Genomic DNA, 16,815 nt, shown 5'->3' with positions numbered 1-16,815 from the left:
AACGCAACACTTTTGGTTTTGCTCCCATTTTGTATGAGATGAACTCAAAGATCTAAAACTTTTTCCACATACACAATATCACCATTTCCCTCAAATATTGTTCACAAACCAGTCTAAATCTGTGATAGTGAGCACTTCTCCTTTGCTGAGATAATCCATCCCACCTCACAGGTGTGCCATATCAAGATGCTGATTAGACACCATGATTAGTGCACAGGTGTGCCTTAGACTGCCCACAATAAAAGGCCACTCTGAAAGGTGCAGTTTTATCACACAGCACAATGCCACAGATGTTGCAAGATTTGAGGGAGCGTGCAATTGGCATGCTGACAGCAGGAATGTCAACCAGAGCTGTTGCTCGTGTATTGAATGTTCATTTCTCTACCATAAGCCGTCTCCAAAGGCGTTTCAGAGAATTTGGCAGTACATCCAACCAGCCTCACAACCGCAGACCACGTGTAACCACACCAGCCCAGGACCTCCACATCCAGCATGTTCACCTCCAAGATCATCTGAGACCAGCCACTCGGACAGCTGCTGAAACAATCGGTTTGCATAACCAAAGAATTTAGCCTGGTTTGTGAACAATATTTGAGGGAAATGGTGATATTGTGTATGTGAAAAAAGTTTTAGATCTTTGAGTTCATCTCATACAAAATGGGAGCAAAACCAAAAGTGTTGCGTTTATATTTTTGTTGAATGTATAAGGACTTTGAAACAGTTAGCACTAGGGATGTCCCGATCTGATCACGTGATCGGAAATTGGGCCCAATCACGTGGTTTCAGACTTGATTGAAATCGGACGTTGCATCCCGATCAGGAACATGATATAGATTTTATCCTCATTATTTTGATCAGCGCTATTTCACGCTCATTATTGCAGATTAATGGGCCTTTCACGCGTTGGAAGCGTCAGAGGCGTGAGACGCATCGCTTTACCTCGGCTTTTGACGTGACGCTTCTGACAGGAGCCCGCATTGCCGCTTGTCAGCAGGTTGACGCGGTCAAAGTTCAACCCAATCTTTTTTTTTTTTTTTAATTGAACAAAAGAAAAAACATAAGTTCAACCGGACAGAGGTGGGGGGAGTTATGCGCGCAAAGTTTTTTTTTCGCAGAACTACTGTTTGTGGGTTTACGCATTCAGCCTGATCAGCAATCAACCAATCAATCATAAACAATATTTTATTTACATTTTAATGGCGTCTGCAGGATGGTGTGCGTGTGTGCATACAACCCCTGGCATTAATTATGGAATCACCGGCCTCGGAGGATGTTCATTCAGTTGTTTAATTTTGTAGAAAAAAGCAGATCACAGACATGACACAAAACTAAAGTCATTTCAAATGGCAACTTTCTGGCTTTAAGAAACACTGTAAGAAATCAGGAAAAAAAACTGTGGCAGTCAGTAACGGTTACTTTTTTAGACCAAGCAGAAGGAAAAAAATATCGAATCACTCAATTCTGAGGAAAAATTATGGAATCATGAAAAACAAAAGAACGCTCCAACACATCACTAGTATTTTGTTGCACCACCTCTGGCTTTTATAACAGCTTGCAGTCTCTGAGACATGGACTTAATGAGTGACAAACAGTACTCTTCATCAATCTGGCTCCAACTTTCTCTAATTGCTGTTGTCAGATCAGTTTTGCAGGTTGGAGCCTTGTCATGGACCATTTTCTTCAACTTCCACCAAAGATTTTCAATTGGATTAAGATCCGGACTATTTGTAGGCCATGACATTGACCCTATGTGTCTTTTGGCAGTCAGTAACGGTTACTTTTTTAGACCAAGCAGAGGGGAAAAAAATATGGAATCACTCAATTCTGAAGAATAAATTATGGAATCACCCTGTAAATTTTCATCCCCAAAACTAACACCTGCATCAAATCAGATCTGCTCGTTAGTCTGCATCTAAAAAGGAGTGATCACACCTTGGAGAGCTGTTGCACCAAGTGGACTGACATGAATCATGGCTCCAACACGAGAGATGTCAATTGAAACAAAGGAGAGGGTTATCAAATTCTTAAAAGAGGGTAAATCATCACGCAATGTTGCAAAAGATGTTGGTTGTTCACAGTCAGCTGTGTCTAAACTCTGGACCAAATACAAACAACATGGGAAGGTTGTTAAAGGCAAACATACTGGTAGACCAAGGAAGACATCAAAGCGTTAAGACAGAAAACTTAAAGCAATATGTCTCAAAAATCGAAAATGCACAACAAAACAAATGAGGAATGAATGGGAGGAAACTGGAGTCAACGTCTGTGACCGAACTGTAAGAAACCGCCTAAAGGAAATGGGATTTACATACAGAAAAGCTAAACGAAAGCCATCATTAACAACTAAACAGAAAAAAAAACAAGGTTACAATGGGCTAAGAAAAAGCAATCGTGGACTGCGGATGACTGGATGAAAGTCATATTCAGTGATGAATCTCGAATCTGCATTGGGCAAGGTGATGATGCTAGAACTTTTGTTTGGTGCCGTTCCAATGAGATTTATAAAGATGACTGCCTGAAGAGAACATGTAAATTTCCACAATCATTGATGATATGGGGCTGCATGTCAGGTAAAGGCACTGGGGAGATGGCTGTCATTACATCATCAATAAATGCACAAGTTTATGTTGATATTTTGGACACTTTTCTTATCCCATCAATTGAAAGGATGTCTGGGGATGATGAAATCATTTTTTCAAGATGATCATGCATTGTTGGGAAAGTGTAGTGACACGGACCCACAACCCCCCAACAGGGGGCGTAAATGAACGGACAATGGATAAGCCAAAAACAATAATTTACTGTTGTGAATGTGCACAACGACATACAAACAATCATAGATTTTGAAGACAGTCAATGTACAAAGGTGACGTGTGGGCAGGCTCGAGGATAGAAGACGTCTGTCCAGAGAAGAGCCAGGTCCCACACGATTTCCCCTGCCAACGGATCTGGAACACACTGGAGCTGCCAAGTCCTGAATCCCCAGGTAGCTACCGTCTCCAGCTGTCAGACCTGGTACTGCTGGCAGGAAGGAGAAACAGTTAATGGTGGGTGTGTGTGCACACACCCAGCAAAACAGTCAGCAAGCAGTTCCTTTTTAGTGGGAAGAACACTTCCACCTCCTGATTTCACTATGTCCAAAGTTCGTGCAGATCCCAAATTACACTCAACCACTGCAGGAGTGAAGAGCGGGAACGCCAACTCCTCCCAACTTCTACAACCTCAACTTCAAGCTGCAAGTGTAACGGGTTACGTCTGCAAACTCAGAATTGACAGTTTAACAGCTCTCCAAGCCTAGATGCAAAGAACGTTACAACTAAACTTGCTGCAAACTAAATATGTGCGAACTGCACCAGACGGCTGAGTCGTTTTACCTGAAAGGTTTGACGATTTCTCGGCAGGGAGGTGGAGTTGCTGCCCGGCTTATATGGGATGTGGTGATGAAGTGGTGATGAGTGACAGCTGTCAGGTGGTAATGAGTGGCAGCTGTCATTCCCGGCTGCGCCCTCTCGTACCTGAAGCCCCGTGCCCGACCAGGCTTGTTAGGATGTCGTGTGTAGAAGTTGGCCAGGAGGACCGGGTCCAGGATGAATCTCCTCTTCACCCAGGAGCGCTCTTCCGGTCCATAACCCTCCCAGTCCACCAGATACTGGAACCCCCGGCCCTTTCGATGGACATTCAGGAGCCTGCGAACCGTCCATGCCGGCTCCCCGTCGATGGTCCGGGCAGGAGGCGGCGCCGGTCCGGGGGGTGCAGAGTGGTGATGGGTGGCAGGGTTTGATGCATGACACGTGAAATATGGGATGAATCCGCAGTGAAGCTGGTAGCTTCAGCTTCACTCCGGCCGGACTGAGGACTTTCAGGATGGAATATGGTCCAATGAAACGGTCTTTCAGCTTTTGGGATTCAACATTGAGTGGGATGTCCTTTGTTGACAGCCAAACCTCCTGCCCGGGCTGGTATGCAGGGGCTGGGGAATGCCGGCGGTCTGCATGGGCCTTGGCCCTTGTCCGGGCTTTAAGCAGGGCAGAGCGGGCAGTACGCCACACCCGACAGCACCTTCTTAGGTGGGCCTGGACCGAGGGCACGCCGACCTCTCCCTCAACGAGCAGAAACAATGGGGGCTGATACCCCAAACATACCTCAAACGGGGAGAGGCCGGTGGCAGATGAGACTTGGCTGTTGTGAGCATACTCGATCCAGGTCAGATGGCTGCTCCAGGCCGTCGGGTGCACGGAGGTCACGCAGCGGAGGGCCTGCTCCAAATCTTGGTTCACCCGCTCTGCCTGTCAGTTCGTCTGGGGATGGTACCCAGACAAGAGGCTTACGGTGGCCCCCAGTTCCCTACAGAAACTCCTCCAGACTTGCGAGGAGAACTGGGGACCACGGTCAGAGACAATGTCAGATGGAATTCGATGTAGGCGTACGACATGGTGGACCAGGAGGTCTGCTGTCTCCTGGGCCGTCGGGAGCTTTGGGAGGGCCACGAAGTGGGCCACCTTAGAGAACCGGTCCACTATCGTGAGGATGGTTGTCATGCCCTGGGACGGCGGGAGGCCCGTGATGAAGTCCAGGCCGATGTGGGACCAGGGGCAATGAGGCACAGGTAACGGCTGGAGGAGTCCCTGTGCTCGTTGATGGTCAGCCTTGCCCCTGGCGCAGGTGGTACAGGCCTGGACATACTCCCGGACATTGGCTTCCATGGATCCCCACCAGAAGCGCTGCCGGACCACTGCCATGGTTCTTTGCACCCCTGGGTGGCAGGAGAGCTTAGAACCATGACAGAAGTCCAGGACTGCAGCTCTGGCCTCTGGTGGGACGTAGAGTTTGTTCCTCGGGCCAGTCCCCGGGTCCGGGTTCTGTGCCAGGGCCTCCCGGACAGTCTTCTCCGCGTCCCAGGTGAGGGTGGCCACGATAGTGGACTCGGGGATGATGGTTTCTGTTGGATCTGACAGCTCGGTTTTGACTTCCTCTTTGTGTACCCGGGACAAGGCGTCGGCTCTTTGGTTCTTGGTCCCAGGGCGGTAGGTGATCCGGAAGTCAAAACGCCCGAAGAACAGTGACCAGCGGGCTTGCCTGGGGTTCAGACGCTTGGCGGTCCGGATGTACTCCAGGTTCCGATGGTCTGTGAAAACCGTAAATGGTACCGCGGCTCCCTCCAACAGGTGTCTCCACTCCTCAAGAGCCTCTTTCACCGCTAGGAGTTCCCGATTGCCGACGTCATAGTTCCTTTCTGCCGGGGTCAACCTGCGGGAAAAATAGGCACAAGGGTGGAGGACCTTATCGGACTCCCTGCTCTGGGACAGCACGGCTCCTATTCCTGAGTCAGAGGCATCCACTTCAACGACAAACTGGCGGCTAGGATCGGGCTGCACCAGAATTGGTGCAGTCGAAAACAGGGGTTTCAACTCCCTAAACGCGACTTCGCACCGATCCGACCAGGTGAAGGGGACTTTTGAGGAGGTCAGGGCGGTCAGGGGACCAACAACCTGACTGTAACCCTTAACGAACCTCCTGTAGAAATTTGCAAAGCCGAGGAACTGTTGCAGTTTCCTACGGCTTGTCGGTTGGGGCCAATCTCTCACCGCCGCAACCTTGGCCGGATCAGGGGCGACGGAGTTGGAGGAGATTATAAACCCCAGGAAGGACAAAGAAGTGCGGTGGAACTCGCACTTCTCGCCCTTCACGAACAGCCGGTTCTCCAACAACCGCTGCAGGACCTGACGTACATGCTTGACATGAGTCTCAGGATCCGGGGAGAAGATGAGAATATTGTCTAGATATACGAACAGGAACTGATGCAGGAAGTCCCGCAAGATGTCATTTACCAATGCTTGGAACATCGCGGGGGCGTTTGTGAGGCCGAACGGCATGACCAGGTACTCAAAATGACCTAACGGGGTGTTGAATGCCGTCTTCCATTCGTCTCCCTTCCGGAGCCGAACCAGGTGGTACGCATTACGAAGATCAAGTTTTGTAAATATTTTGGCTCCATGTTGGGGTGTGAACACTGAATCCAACAGGGGCAACGGGTATCTGTTACGAAGCGTAATCTCGTTCAGCCCCCTGTAATCAATGCATGGACGCAGTCCGCCGTCTTTCTTGCCCACAAAAAAGAAACCAGCACCCATCGGGGAGGTGGAGTTCCGGATCAGCCCGGCAGCTAACGAATCCTGGATGTAGGTCTCCATTGATTCGCGCTCTGGATGTGAGAGGTTGTACAGCCTGCTGGACGGGTACTCGACGCCCGGGATCAAATCAATGGCGCAATCATACGGACGGTGTGGTTGAAGAGTGAGTGCCAGATCTTTGCTGAAGACATCAGCAAGATCATGGTACCCCTCAGGCACCGCCGTCAGATTGGGGGGGACTTTAACCTCGTCGTTAGCGGTCATACCGGGGGGAACCGAGGATCCTAAACACTCCCGGTGGCAGGTTTCACTCCACTGAGCCACAACCCCAGACGGCCAATCAATCCGGGGATTTTGTTTTATCATCCATGGGAAGCCCAAAATAACGCGGGAGGTAGAAGGTGTTACCAAAAACACAATCTCCTCCCGATGATTCCCAGACACAAGCAATATTACGGGCTGTGTCTTGTGTGTGATTAAAGGGAGAAGGGTGCCATCTAGTGCCCGTACCTTCAATGGTGAAGGAAGGGCCACTAGAGGGAGCCCCACTTCCTTTGCCCATCTGCTGTCCAACAGATTCCCTGTCCAGACCCCGTGTCCACCAGTGCTGGGGCGTGAAGGGTTAGATCCCCACTCAGGATCGTAACTGGGAGTCGTGCAGATTTACGTGCGCACCCCTCGTGCATGTTATGACCCACCCTTAGCCCAGTCTCTAAGGGCGAGTGTTGTCGTTTTGGCCGTTTGGGGCAGTTTTTCTGTATATGCTCTTTTGAGCTGCAGAGAAAACACTTCCCGCGGGCCAGCCTCCTCAATCTGTCATCTGATCTAATTTTGGCCCTGCTCGTTTTCCCAACAACGTCAGCAGGGGGAGCTGTTGCCACACGGAGCCCTCTGGCTGTGGAGCGTGGGGAAGACGGCTCCCTTTCGGACCTGGAAGGAAGAGGGACGGCTCGTGCCTGACCACGCCCTTCGCCACGCTCCGGTCGACGTTCTGTTAATTGGTTGTCTAACCGTACTACCAGGTCGATAAGCCCGTCTAAATCCTGCGGTTCGTCCTTAGCCACCAGGTGCTCCTTAAGGACCAGAGACAGTCCGTTTACAAAGGTGGCGCGGAGTGCAACAGTATTCCAGCCGGCCCTCGCTGCCGCAATGCCGAAGGCGACTGCATACTCGGCTGCACTCCGACGCCCCTGTCTCATAGACAGCAGCACACTCGAAGCGGTCTCGCCTCTATGTGGGTGATCGAACACCAGTCTGAACTCCCTCACAAACTCAGTATATATCGTTAGGAGCCGTGCATTCTGCTCCCAGAGCGCCATAGCCCAGGCGCGTGCCTCACCTCGAAGCAGATTAATAACATAAGCCACCTGGCTGGAGTCTGACGCGTACATAATGGGACGCTGTGCAAAGACGAGCGAACACTGCATCAGGAAGTCTGCGCATGTCTCTACACAACCTCCGTGCGGCTACGGAGGGCTTATGTATGCTTCAGGGGACGGTGGGGGGGTTCGTTGAACGACCAGTGGAATATCTGTATTCAGTGCCTGAACAGCAGGAGGAGGTGCTACAGCAGCGCCCTGTGTGCGCGCTTCCACCTGAGCCTCCATCCTCCGATTGAGAATAACATTCTGCTCGGTCACCAAGTCCAACCCAGCAGTGAAAGCGGTTAAGATTTGCTGCAGCTCACCTAATGCGCCTCCTGCCGGCGCCTGTGCACCCTGCGTTTCCATTGTTGGTTCACTCGATGGTTCATGCGCCTCGGGATCCATGACGATGGCCGAGAAATCCTGTTGGGAAAGTGTAGTGACATGGACCCACAACAGGGGGCGTAAATGAACGGACAATGGATAAGCCAAAAACAACAATTTACTGTTGTGAATGTACACAACGACATACAAACAATCACAGATTTTGAAGACAGTCAATGTACAAAGGTGACGTGTGGGCAGGCTCAAGGATAGAAGACGTCTGTCCAGAGAAGAGCCGGGTCCCACACGATTTCCACTGCCAACGGATCTGGAACACACCGGAGCCGCCAAGTCCTGAATCCCCAGGTGGCCACCGTCTCCAGCTGTCAGACCAGGTACTGCTGGCAGGAAGCAGAAACAGTTAATGGTGGGTGTGTGTGCACACACCTAGCAAAACTGTCAGCAAGCAGTTCCTTTTTAGTGGGAAGAACACTTCCACCTCCTGATTTCACTATGTCCAAAGTTCGTGCAGATCCCAAATTACACTCAACCACTGCAGGAGTGAGGAGCAGGAACGCCAACTCCTCCCAACTTCTACAACCTCAGCTTCAAGCTGCAAGTGTAACGGGTTACGTCTGCAAACTCAGACAGTTTAACAGCTCTCCAAGCCTAGATGCAAAGAATGTTACAACTAAACTTGCTGCAAACTAAATATGTGCGAACTGCAGCAGACGGCTGAGTCGTTTTACCTGAATGGTTTGACGATTTCTCGGCAGGGAGGTGGAGTTGCTGCCCGGCTTATATGGGATGTGGTGATGAAGTGGTGATGAGTGACAGCTGCGAGGTGGTAATGAGTGGCAGCTGTCATTTCTGGCTGCGCCCTCTCATGCCTGAAGTCCGCCATTCAGGCAGGACGCCCTCTGGTGGTGGGCCAGCAGTACCTCCTCTTCAGCGGCCCACACAACATGCATCTTGCCATAGAGCAAAAACTGTGAAAACATTCCTTGCAAAAAGACACATAGGGTCAATGTCATGGCCTGCAAATAGTCCGGATCTCAATCCAATTGAAAATCTTTGGTGGAAGTTGAAGAAAATGGTCCATGACAAGGCTCCAACCTGCAAAACTGATCTGGCAACAGCAATCAGAGAAAGTTGGAGCCAGATTAATGAAGAGTACTGTTTGTCACTCATTAAGTCCATGCCTCAGAGACTGCAAGCTGTTATAAAAGCCAGAGGTGGTGCAACAAAATACTAGTGATGTGTTGGAGTGTTCTTTTGTTTTTCATGATTCCATAATTTTTTCCTCAGAATTGAGTGATTCCATATTTTTTTTTCCCTCTGCTTGGTCTAAAAAAGTAACCGTTACTGACTGCCACAGTTTTTTTTCCTGATTTCTTATAGTGCTTCTTAAAGCCAGAAAGTTGCCATTTGAAATGACTTTAGTTTTGTGTCATGTCTGTGATCTGCTTATTTTCTACAAAATTAAACAACTGAATGAACATCCTCCGAGGCCGGTGATTCCATAATTTTTGCCAGGGGTTGTACGTGAGCGCTTGAAAAGAGTGGAAGTTAGCTTTGACTGCATGTGATGCGCGTGCACACTGATGTCCCTGAGATGTCTTGTAAATCACTCCAGAAGTGTTACCACATTACAAAAATAGCATTTTCAGTTTCAGAAGTGTTTATTTGTTGCGAGCCTTTACATAATCTATAATGTCTCTAATAATGTCTTGGCCAGGACGCCCTTGCAAAAGAGTTTTTAATCTCAATGCGACTCTGTTCCTGGTTAAATAAAGGTTTAATAATAAAATAAAAAATAATATATGAGAAAGATGTTATATTTACACAGAAATTAAGCGGAGTTAGCAGCTAGGAAGACCAGCCAGTGGCATCACCACACTAACATCCGCAAGATGTCTTGTAAATCACTCCAGAGGTGTTATCAGGTTACAAAAGCAGCATTTTCAGTTTTATAAGTGTTTATTTGTTGCTAGGTTTTACATAATATATGAGAAAGATGGTAGATTTATTCAGAAACAATGCAGAGTTAGCAGCTAGTGAGACTAGCCAGTGACATCACCATGCTAACATCTGTGAGATGTCTTGTAAATCATTCCAGAGGTGTTATCATATTAAAAAACAGCGTTTTCAGTTTTAGAAGTCTTTATTTATCACTAGCTTTTACATTATATACTGTATGAAAAACATGCTAATATTTTATATTTGCACAAAATGAAGCGGTTTTGGAGTGCCAGAGAGAGAGAGACCAGCCAGTGGTGTCATGGTCCATCAAAAACAAACAAACAAAAACATTTGCATTATTCATGGAATAAAAATAGGAAACAGGTTAGCCATCTTTGAACTTGTCCAAGGTCTGTGTCCCAAGGATGTTTCCTGTGAATCTGAAGACCCTGGCAATAAAAGGACTGGACTTACGCTAAGCACAGACAGACAGACAGACAGACAGATGGGCAGATGGACAGGCGGACAGACACACGCAAAGCCTTCACAATACCCAATGGCCATATTTTGATGGCCTCGAGTAAAAACTGCACTGCACACGTGATGTAATACTTGATGATGTAATATACCAAGTGTTTCAATTAATGATCTGTAATGAAAGTTTTACTTGCATAGGCATCGTTCAAAAAACCTGTTATACTGTTGTAATTACAAAGAAAGATAATTCAGGATATCTGTAATTGCAGTATGATGAGTAAGAAATACAATTTAAGATCTCTACAAATAGGGTATTTTGACAGTAGAGCCAAAGTGAAAAACGAGATGGCAAATTCCCAATACTGTGTATGTATCTAAGTGTGTCACCATGGGAAGCTGCCCACCATCACTGAATGGGGCTAGGAGTGCTTGTGAACAATGTAAACCAGTCAAAATAATGAAAAAGCATTTGTAAAAAATTATATTTTCTTGCCTTGAATTGAGAATTTATTGACAGAATGCCCTTGGACAACTTTGAACTGGAGTACCTAACTATGTGCAGTATAAATTAAACAGTATGCAGTGAGTTACAACAATGTAATGCCTAAAAAGTAATTGGTACATGCAAAACTTTGCAATTCACTGTTGCATAAATCAGCATAAAATGACTAAAAGCTGCATATTGAATATATCACCAAAATGTAAAAGATTCAATATATTACAGATTAATTTCTGTTTTTTTTTTCAGTGTGCTGCTCTGTTTACATTCATGCATTACAAGTTGTACACGACCATCATGAACGCTATTGTTATAGCTATAAAGCTATAAAGTGGGACCAAGTGGGTTTAAAACCGTATCACAGCACCGTGGCAGGAACAAGTTTTACAGGGGTAAGTTCCGTGGATCCGAGGAAACTGATTTGTATCTATAACACACAGATCAGTGTCCCTGGACTTTACTTGTCGTAAAGAAACAAACCGCTTTGCAATAAGCATTTAAAAAAGCCACAGTGACGATCACGATTACAGAGCAGAGTTTACAACCGCTAATGGATAGTGTCTACCGAGTGCAGATAAAATTGCTTATCGTTATGCCCCATGTTCCTGCCACGGTGCTGTGATGCGGACCACATCTGCCCCAGATCCGTGCCAGATATTGTCTGTAAACCGTTGGTGTTTTGCGGATCCAGTTCAGATCTGGTCCGGATCTGTTCCAGAACTGTAAAGCGGAGCCGTGCCGGATGTCGGCCAGGGTGCAAAGAACTGTCTGGACCGGATCTGTTTCAGGATTGGTACCAGATGTTGGACTACATCTGGCCCAGATCTATTTGCTGTCTGGGAACCCGACCGAAAACATAACCTCCTTGGCGGAGGTAATTACCTGGGAAAACACAGAGGGAACAACCTAAATTTGAAAATTGGCATGATGGCGCTGATATTGTAAAAAGATAGTGCAGTGCCATTATTCTGTTGTTTAGGGTGAGCTCTGCCCTGTCTGTGGTTTTGATTGATGTTTGATGTCACAGGTAATAGAAGTTAAAGAGTTAAAAATACATCATTATTGTGGTGACATTTTTCTGATAGTTAATGGATTTTAGTGAACTGCTGTTTATGACACATATTGTTGCATTGACATGGTGTGTTTGAATTGTGACAGTCTGTCTTAAGGCGAACAGATTAGCATATGAAGTCATTACAAATGCTAACGGTGGTTAGCATTTGTAGTCATGTTGTTATACGAGCCAACAGGACAACGGAGGATACGAGGGCACCGCCCCCTCAAAATATTGAGAAAATATATATACTACAACATAATTAATAACTAAGAAATAAGCATAGTTCACACTGAGTCAGAGTGTGCAAGTGCCTGTCAGTGTCATTATGCATTTAATTGTGTTCCAACACTTCATTTCAGTGTTTTCATTTAAGTTCATTAAATTTTGGTTCGTCAGAGTAAAGCCCACTTCCTGGTCGCCGGTCATATGAAAGTCTATGGAAGGCTGGAATCTCCTGTATTCACACAAAATCTCCTCTTTGTCTTATATTTTATATTATTTTAGTATTTTATTATTTTATTGAGACAAAAAGTAACACAAAAGCCTTCCACAGGATGAACATACCACAGCTAAAACAACATAATGAAACATGTCAACTTTCCATTGAATTCCCACGAGATCTTTATTGTCGATCCAGGAAGTGTTCAACATATGACATTTTCTGTTTCACTGTGGACTCAAAATTTGGCATTTCCAGTTTGCCTCCCTGTACCATAAGTGAGCTTGCGCCGGTGCCTTCGGCGCCGTCACATCGCTTGTATTACACATAGCAGTTACGTCTTGTTACCTCCGCCAAGGAGGTTATGTTTTTGGTCGCGTTTGTTTGTTTGTCTGACTGTCAGCAGGATAACTCAAAAAGTTTTGAACAGATTTTGATGAAATTTTGTGGAGTGGTTGGAAATGACAAGCGGAGCAATTTATTAAATTTTAGTGGTGATCCGGATCACGATCCGGATCCAGGAATTTTTTAAAGGATTCTTCACCATTGCGGGATAGGGGGAATTTTGACATTCTAGTTTCTAACTCCACAAAACAAGGCAGAAAGGCTTCAAAAAAATTAGGGTGTAACATAGTCAAATGTTCTATCAAACAACAAAGTCTGGTGATGATCGGATCCGGATTCCGGATCTGGTGATCCGGAATACGCAAAAATATAGGGAAAATAGAAAATGTGTCAGTGTGAGGTGACAAATGAAGCTAGAGATACACAACTAACACCAAATTGTAGCTGAATCTGTACTGATTCAGTAAGGTGTCATCAGATTTGATGTAGCTTCAAATGTTATGGAGCTAGAGCCAGAAGAAAACCCCCATTACTGAAAAATAGTTTTTATACAATAACTTTTGAACTAATAAAGACATAAAAGTGATTCCAAGTTCTAGTGGTATGTTTTCATGGTCAAGGATGTCAAATATAAAGGAAAGAAAAATGTATGTATCATAGTTTTGGTTGTAACACTGAATTGTTGAATAGATCACTGTGCCAAGGAGGGAATCTCTTTAGGGTCAGTGACCCTATGGCCTTGTTTAGAGAAGTGTTTCATAAATGTTAAAAAATTCATATATTTGCAATTTAGTTGAATAATAACTTGAATTTTATCTATTTGTTTTTGTCTATAAACACATGTAATATCAATATCAGTGCTCAGATGACAGTAGCTTCTGGGAAAGGTGCAAGTTGCAATAAACTGTGATGCCAAGCGCTAAGGATACATGCTATCCAATCACAGCAGATGAAACTTTTTTACTACTGAGCAAACATCGTTAGACTTTTTTAGGTTCAATGATTCCACGGCGTGTAGATGTTATGGCATCAGTGACCCCATGACCTTGGCGGAGGTTTGCACTCTCTGAGTGCTTCTAGTTAAAAACTCATTTCAAAGAAGCATTTCCAACATTAGTACCACTGTTTCTCACTTGTTACAAGTGCAGCTGCCATGGCCGTGACGTCAACTCAGATAGCTTGAGTTGTTCAATTTTCTCATGAGTTTCCAAGCAAAAATTTCTGCCTGATGGAGCCTTCAAAGCATTTTTTCCCCAAGCTACAAGTCAGAATGTCTGAAATTCAGAGGGTTTTGAACACAGCATTAATTCTCCCTCCCACATATAAGGACTTTGAAACAGTTAACACTGCTAGCTGTTAGTGACGTCTGTGTTTACCAGCTTACTGACTGTGGCTGGACAAATGAAAGAATCAAAAGATGCAAAGGTGATGATGGAAATCTGATGTTTAATGACTGTCATGTGGAACTTGAAGAACTCTGATATATGTCAGGATAAGCATGCTCACAGACACTGAGTCATCTGGCTCAAAAAAACAACAAAAAAAAAAAAACATTTCACAAAGAAATAAATTTTATATATATTTATATTTTAAATGAAAGTAAGAACTGTTCAAACAAGAGCATAAGACATCATAAAATCAGTTATAGGATGGCAGGTGTGTTGTATTGATTGTCCAAGTGAGGTCTTCAGAAAGATGGGTACCCAAGGACCTTGAAGCTGGGGCCCCCTCTACTCTTCATTCTTGTTTCTGGGGTGTGGGCCTCTGTGACATGAAACCTTTATAACCAGTGGAATGTAGCGGTTGTAATCCAGGCCATCACTGATGCTGCCTGTTTAACTTTTTCATAGCACCAGCTCCTGAAGCTTTTCTTTTCTGGTTTCTTCAACATGAGTTCCTGAAAAACAAAGAAAATTGCATGTTCATTCAAAGTCTAGTTCTGAGGCAGTAAGAAACACAACAATTCAATGAGCCATTATTCCCAAGTACAATCATCCACTAAAGCATCTTACCTGCATCTGCTGATTCTCATGCCTGAGGTCCTCAATTTCTTTCAGGAGCTGGTCTTCAATCGCTTGCTTAGAGGACAGCTGTTCCTGGAAAGCAGTTGCCATTGTAGCAATTTCATCTTTTAAAGCCTTTTCTTTGGTGTCCATCTGCTTTTGTAAGTCCTCCTTGATGTCAGCCAGCTGCTTCTGGAACAGGTTGGTGGTCTGTGGCTGCTCATCTTCCATCTGCTTTGAGGAACTTTGCTTGATGGTGGCAAGCTCCTGTTTCAAGCTGGCCATTTCATCTTCCAGTTCTTTTGGAAGGTGTGCTTTATATCATCCTGATGCTTCCTCAGTGACTCCTTCTCAGCTGCCAGTTCATTTTTTAAGATCTCCATCATTTCATATAGCTGCTTCTTGAGCTCATTCTGCAATACCTGACTTTCTTCTGTCAGGTTGTTTCTTGGTGGTTGCTCACTTTCTTTTTTCTTTGATAAACTATCCATTTTGGCAGTAAGAATGTTTTTACAGTGGGGTCGTTTCTGCTTTCATGTCGGTTTTAAAGGAATCCATCAGACCAGACAGATCCTCCTGGAGCTGACCTCGAGCTGTTACCACCTCCTTCTTGAAGTCATCCTTGATGGCAGCCAGGTCCTTGTTCACCAGCTCCCTCATACAATTCAGCTCTTGCATGACAGCTTCTTGGATGGGAGTTAGTTCGTTGTCCAGCAGATTTTTTAAATTAGACACCTCCTTTTGGAGAAAGTCACAGTAATTCTCCAGGTTGTCTGGTTTGACTGACTGCAAAAATAGAAAAGATAAAAAATAATTGCATTATAAATTGTTAATTTTCTGGTCAGACATATATCAGGCTAATCTGTGTTGGATCTTGACTGAATATACATAGAAAACAAAGACTGTCCATTCAACTGGAAAAAAGTCAACAACAGAACAACTGACAGTACGAAAACTAATTAGGATAAACTAAACTTAATTTTGTCATGTATAAAATAAAGAACTAAAAACTCTAGAATAAACATGTTGAAGAATCAAATGTTGAAATAAAAAAAATTACCCTTGGTGCTCTCTTTCTATGTGACATCTTGAATTATAACGTCAGTATAAATAGTGTTGATCAGAGATGTTTTTTTCACGTCTTGAGTTTGCGCTGTCTTGAAGCTCCGACTTCTGACAAAACACGCCTGAACAAGACACGTGATTCCTTCTTTAATCTTTTGAAACATTAAAGATTTATAGACATAAAAGTACAGTAAATTAAATTCGAATTTACTTTTATCTTCAGAAACATCACTTATTTTTTTCTAATATGTTCATGTACTTTAATGTTCATAAGGGGAATTCTAATTTTGTAATTCTTGTGTGTGGGGGGGGGGGGGGGGGGGGGGAGTCATGCTTGTCAAATTGTCTCTATGACAACAGTAAACAGAAAGACAGAAAAAGAAAGAAAGAAAGAAAATAATAGGTACAAACAACCAAAAAATAACTCCAAGACACACTCATAACAAAAAAGTTGAAAAGATTTTATTATTGTAGCTAAGTCATTATGAACTTTTAAAAGAAAACCTCCAATGCGTTTCAGTGTCACATCATCAGAAAGTCAAACAATTCTTACACGGAAGGGGAGGTTGTTATGACAATCGATCCCCACCTGTGGCCTTTTTGCGTGGATTTGCTCCGGTTTCCTCTCACTTTTGAAGACATGCAGCTTTAGGTGAATTGGAAACTTTATAATTGCCCAGGTCTCGCTTACAAAAGAGATCTCAATGTCAATGGGACATTGACTGGTTAAATAAAGATTAAATTAACAATTCACAGCAGATCAACTTTTTGTCTTTCATTTAATTTTGTTTTTGAGACAAACAAAAAGTAACACAACAACCTTCCAGAGGATGAACATACCACAGCAAAAACAACATACTGAAAAACATGTTAATCTGCTGTACTGTTTTTTTTTGGGGGGGGGAGTGTTCAACTTTTGACATTTCCTAGTACACTGTGGTCTCAAAATTTCCCATTTTCGGTTTCTGTGTCAACTTTCCATTGAATTCCCATGAGATCTCCTTCATTGTTGATCCAGGAAGTGTTCAACATATGACATTTTCTGTTTAACTGTGAACTCAACATTTGGCATTTCCAGTTTGCCTCCCTGTACCATAAGTGAGCTTGCGCCAGTGCCTTCGGCGCCGTCAATTTGTTTGTTTTAACACA

At 44.7% G+C, this 16,815-nt stretch overlaps 1 long non-coding RNA gene across 1 annotated transcript; it reads right to left on the bottom strand.

Moving 5' to 3' along the window:
* Positions 1-706: 706 nt before the first annotated feature.
* Positions 707-14,072, bottom strand: LOC117522905. Its single transcript, XR_004564366.1, has 3 exons — positions 13,944-14,072; positions 8,412-8,413; positions 707-727 (listed from the first exon to the last, which is right to left on the bottom strand). It is a non-coding gene; the product is annotated as an uncharacterized LOC117522905 (long non-coding RNA).
* Between the last annotated feature and the right edge of the window lie 2,743 nt (positions 14,073-16,815).

The sequence above is a fragment of the Thalassophryne amazonica genome, chromosome 13, assembly GCF_902500255.1.
Source record: "Thalassophryne amazonica chromosome 13, fThaAma1.1, whole genome shotgun sequence".
Classification (NCBI taxonomy): Eukaryota; Metazoa; Chordata; class Actinopteri; order Batrachoidiformes; family Batrachoididae; genus Thalassophryne; species Thalassophryne amazonica.
The sequence above is the reverse complement of the archived record's forward strand: the minus strand, read 5'-3'. Positions and strand labels throughout refer to the sequence as shown.